This window comes from Gavialis gangeticus, unplaced genomic scaffold (genome assembly GCF_001723915.1).
Source record: "Gavialis gangeticus isolate Ggan-Ray unplaced genomic scaffold, GavGan_comp1, whole genome shotgun sequence".
Taxonomy (NCBI): Eukaryota; Metazoa; Chordata; order Crocodylia; family Gavialidae; genus Gavialis; species Gavialis gangeticus.
The window spans coordinates 64,498,537-64,504,077 of NW_017729030.1; the positions used below are offsets into that span (position 1 = coordinate 64,498,537).

At 48.0% G+C, this 5,541-nt stretch overlaps 1 long non-coding RNA gene across 1 annotated transcript in view; it reads right to left on the bottom strand.

Moving 5' to 3' along the window:
• The window catches only part of LOC109301007, a 29,953-nt gene that overhangs the window by 22,534 nt on the left and 1,878 nt on the right, over positions 1 to 5,541 (bottom strand). The window contains exon 2 of the long non-coding RNA XR_002098403.1: positions 4,647 to 4,717. This is a non-coding gene — a long non-coding RNA (uncharacterized LOC109301007). The remainder of the gene's footprint in view (positions 1 to 4,646; positions 4,718 to 5,541) is intronic.

A 5,541-nucleotide genomic window follows, 5' to 3' on the forward strand; every position in this document is an offset into this window, starting at 1 on the left:
AACCGGGGGCGGGGGGGGGAAAGGGCGGGGGGGGGGGGGGGAGCACGCCCAAGAGGGCAAATGGTGCAGGGAGTTAGGCAGCCCCGAATGTAGGCGGAGTAGGCTGCCTGAGTGGAAGGATCCAGTTGGGGTCTGGAGGGGAGGATTCTAGGGCCCAGAGTGGGGCTGGTGACATTAACAATTCTGGATGCCATCTGCGAGGCTTGGGCTGTGGTGTAGGGGAGGAACAGAGCCATGGATTACACCCCCGGCATTGGGGCAGCAAAATGGGCAGCCTCCTGCCTAATTAACAACTTAATTAGATTTCATCAAGGCATGGCAGGAGAGAAGGTGGACGGTTGGCCCAGAACAGGTGGGTGGGGCATTGGTAGATCCGTCCCAAGAAGGCCCCATTACACTGCCACAACCCAAAGGGAAGGAGATGCCCCAACTTGACACTGATAGAGTAATGCTAAAGGGGCCATAAAAGCTCTTTTTTGCTATGGGCTTATTCTGTTACACTCCCATTAATTCTCTCCCACTGGGGACTATTGTAGTTTCACCTTGGTTGATCAAGATACTGGCATGGATCCACATGCTGGCATGATGCATAGGTGAATTCCTCCCTTTGCTATGCAAGGCTAGGAGTTTGGGAACAGCCAGCCAAAATGGGAGCCAACCTCCATCCCCTCCAACTCTCACCCAATCCCTCATCCCCACATATTCCTGTCATGTGCTGGCCCCATTCCTTCCCCCACAAGAAACCACTAGCAGGTTCTTTTAAAGGGCAGCAGAGGGGAAAGCCAGCACCTATTCATAGCCAGCAGGATGAGATTCAATACTAGTACTGCCCTTCAGTAGTAAAGAGAACTTGGGTATTCACTTGTAAATGTCAAGGAAATACTTATATCCAACTCCCCTGGACTCTTTTGAAAGCCCTTATATCCTTCTCAGAGAAAATATCATCATCCCCAGTGTAACAACATGACAAAAGTTCTCATTTGAAAGCAAGTGGTTGTGACCAGAAAGAGACACCACCACAGTTCTGAGCTGACCTTTCTATATATGTGGATGCAGTGAATGGAGGCTGCTCATTCCACATATGCAGACTTACCAATTGGGGAATCCCTAGGATAGGCTTAAATTCACCTCCCTTGAACAAGCCAGACTTTAGGTCTGAAACCCTGCAGCCAAAGGTGCCTTGGTGAGCAAGCAAGCAGCAAGTCCTGAGGCAGTCTCTACTCCCATGCATCCCACAAGCCTATCGGAGAATCCCCTAGCCTGTAACAGCTCAGTAGTAAAGAGCCATCTGAACAGGTACATTGTTCACCCTGGGCACTTGTACACATGACAGGCATTTAGCCCCCTAAATTGAAATGGTACATTTTTAATTGTGATGATTAAAAGCCCACCATTTCAATTTAGGGGCTTCCATCACTTACAGCAAGGGGTTCAATCCTCCCCACCTCCTTCCCTACCCCCCACCACTGCAAAGCCTGCCCACTTCTCCCGCAGCCAAGGGTAAGCTGCCAGTGGGCCAAAAAGCCCCTGAGCTGCAGGGGGCCCTGGTCCTTCCCTCCATGGTGGCGGTGCTGCCTGAGCAGGCTGGTAGTGGGCACCTGGCCAGATCCAACTCTTCCCTGGGCCCACCAGGGATCAGCGCCACTTGCACTGTCCTCGCCGCCTTCCCAGTTCCCACTACCACCCAGGAACAGGCTGACTTGCCCCTGGGGCAGTGCAGGGAAGCAGCGGGAGAGCAGCTGGGTGTGCTGTGGGCCAGGAAGGCAACAGGGATAGTTCACAGCACGGTGGTAGTCTGGCCAGGTTCAGGGAAGCTCAGGCTCACTGGGCTTCCAGAGCACCAGGCATCATCTCCACCACCTTCTCCAGCTGCCAACACACCTAGCCACCTTCCTGCCATTTCCCTACACTCCCCCAAGGGCAAGCCAGGCCATTCCTGGGCAGTCCCAAATGGCTGGGACAGTGCACACAGCGCTGGAAGCCCCAGGGAGCTCGGGGAAGAGTTGGATCCAGCAGATGCTGCCTCTGAGCTGGGGCAGCCCCCAGCAGACTAGCTGCCCACCTGGGTGGCCCCAGGGGATGCCACCACCATGGACGGAAGACCTAGGTCTCCCTGCAGTTCAGGGGTCACTTGGCCCACTGACAGTTCACCCCCCAGCTGCAGGAGATGTGGACAGTCTTGGGGGGGGGGGTCAGATTAAAAGCTGCAATGTTACAGCTAGCTACATTGCAAGCTAAACTAAATGAGAAGTTTGCAACATAAACTCATTTTAATTGCATGAAAAAACCCCATGCGTGTAAAGTGTGACACAACTGAACTGCAGAAACAAGCAATTTTCATCACATGTACATGCGTCCCTTGATTTCCCCATTTTAGAAGGGAGAAAGGGTCAGCCTAGAAAATAAATGGGCTCTGCAGCTCCAAGATCATGGTCCCAAAATGCCAACACTCCTGGGAGTCAGTGCTGGGCAGCACACCTGTTTTGCAACAGGTTGTAAATCCTCACAACAGAGGAAGGACTGGAGGCCATAAAAACAGCCACACTTTCTATGACTAGATTTCTTCCTATCTGATGTGTCAGGAACTGACACACAGCTGGGGCCATTGCTTTATGGAGCAGCTAGTGACTTTCAAAATCAAAATTTGGGGTGCTCAATTTGTGGCATTAAATGAGCGAGATTCTCACAGTGGGCTCAGCATGGTCCGAAAAGTTAGGTCTCTTAAATGATCCTGAATAGTTTAAATAGAAATTTCAAATGCCTTATGGGCCACGGATCTTCTGAACATCTATTAACCAATGACTTCCCAATTGTTGCAGAGGCAGGGCATGAGCCCTGCTCTCATCAACCCTACAAAGCATGCCTGCTGTTTCTGGTTTTGTGCCTTGCAAGCTTTAAGTGAAAACCTGGAGTAGCAATTCAGAGAACAACTCGGGTAGATGACTGCTGGACAGTGTAGGGGACTGAACTCGATTATCTAGAAGAAGCCTCCTCAGCCAAAATCCCTATAACTTATCAACTCAAAAACTGAGATGCCCAGCTGCTGTTGAGAATCAGGGTGAAGTGTCTGTATCTGGTGTGCTTGATCTCTGCCTGCAGCAACTGAACATTGAATATGCTACTGGCACTGACTGCCATGCTTCCATAAGAGGGTTTTCAGGCAATTATCTGTTTGCCATGCCAATGTATTAATCTTGATTTTGACCTTACTGGCACTGACCAACAAACGCGTCACAAAATATTTCAATTAAATTTCTCTGGATTCAAAAAAATGACCCCATAAAGCTTGTGTTTTGCTGAAGAGCAAGAAAAGTAATAATTTAAAAAAGGAAAAAAAGCAACAGCAAAGGCTTTACAAGATAGGAACAAGGGTTTCATGGGAATACAGTGCCCAACTTTCCATAGGCTCAGCCCTCAGCAGCTGGCCTTGAGAACACTAGAGAATCCTTACCCCAGTGAGGTCAACAGAAACTACTGGATGTTTTGAAACTGTCCCATAACAATTCACCCAGTACTTTGCTAGCTTGTAAGACCAAGAAAGACCCCTATGACCACTTCCTCTAGTTCCTGCCCATGAGAGGTCATGAGATAGCAAGCCTGTTAGCTCCCGTTACATCAAACCACCCACAAAATCTGAAAGAAACAGATGGGAAGGCTGGCTAGAGGGTGCAGCACCAGTCTGCAGAGGCTGCTGAAATAAATTATTTAGACAGAATGAAACAAAGGAACAAATTAAACACTGCAAATTACTCACAGACTAAAAAGGACTGATTATTCATCTGTAATTAAAATATACGGCTGGAATAGTAACTGCTTGCAGAGTAATCAGAGCACTCTATGACTATAAAAATTTAATTCAGTTTGTGCAGCCAATTAAAGAAAAACAGCCAAATAATCAACCAAGGCTGCTGACTTGTAATATGAGGTCATAGGGCAGCAATTAACAAGCTCCCTGAAACTGCACTGATGACTCAGTAAAAATTAGACAGGTACCAACTGTACATTATCTATGCTGCCCATGATAGCAACACCACCACTCAATCAAGTCTGAGACCAAGCAAGTTGCATAGAAAGGGGCTACCTCACAGAAAATGAAGTCTCACCGCTAGTTTCCAATGACTCAAGAACTTGCTCACTACATTTTCACCAGAGAACTTGTAAACCTCATGGTTCTGTCACTAGCATGTTGTCTGGGAGCCAGCAGAGACATTGGCCCAGATCCTCAAAGATATTTATGCACCAAAACCCCAGGGAAGTTTGGTGTCTAAGTGTCTGAGCCCTCATGGGTCAGACTGTCCATAGATTGCTGTGCACTGAAACACAAGATGAGGGCTGGAAGCTCAGCAGACAAACAAAAGAGCTGTTTTGTACAAGACGCTTGGAGGGCATAAACACACAAAACCCCTTTACCATCAGCAAAGCTCTGTCACTTTACACCAGCAGCAGGACTGGCTTGAAGTGTGCAATGCAGACATAAGATGAGTGGAACCTGAGAACACTAATACTATAGGAAGTTTCTATACATGGGATAAATTTTTAGATCAATAAATCTGGACCCCAGTTATGTGATTCTTGCTCCCTTTGGGAAGCATACAGGTAATCCCCTTAATAACACCAAGGTTTATTGTGAAATAGAAGCAACTTACCAGAAGTAGGATTGATGCCATATTGCATGCAGATAGGTCACAATGAAGTTGTGCCCATCACCAACACCTGCCTTAAGAGACGAGGAAAGGGAATGAAAACTCCTTGGAAAGGGGAACCAGCAAGGAAAAGTCAAAAGAGATTTTCTGGGGAATAGATGGAATAGTGCACAACTCAAAGCTGCTGCACAATTCGAAAGTCCACAACTGCCTGCCCACCCAGACACCTAGCATACTCATCTACTACACCTTGATTTCATTGTTTAAAATGGGCCTTCATTTCAGCTGGAGCATAAATCTTCTGGATGCCTCTCCTCTGTTACATCATACAACCCTTGGCCCTCACTAACTCCTGCCTTCTCAATGGGGCTTCACCTACCCTCCAAACAGATCAAAAGGCTCACTTATCAGAACAGGGGAAATGTCATGCCCATAGGAGTTCAACTAGCTAGCTCACCTAAAAAGATCCAGAAGGCTCACTCTAATGGCTCGCCTTTAAGGAATTAAGGAGGCTCACTTCCCCCGAAGGAAAACTACCTACCAAACAAGAAAAGTCAGCCACAAAATTAATTTGTCCCCAATTAGTAGCAAACCGCCTTGAGGAGTCCATTCTCTCGTGCAAAGTTTCTTAACTAGAGGCTCTCCATCTAGACACTGCATGTTGCTCATCTCAGGCTACGATTATCAGGTTGCCTCCAAACTCAGTCTTTACTGAGTTTCTTCTAGCCCTGGTCTTTCTACAGGCCCCTTCTATCACTGTTAGGCCTTCCCAAGATCCAGCCCTTACCCATGCCCGCTCACCATCACAGCATTGCCTCAGCTCCATCCAACCACAGCCCCCCCCCCCCCCAAAACCCAGGAGGTTTCTTTCTCATGCTATGGGCTTATATACCTAAGA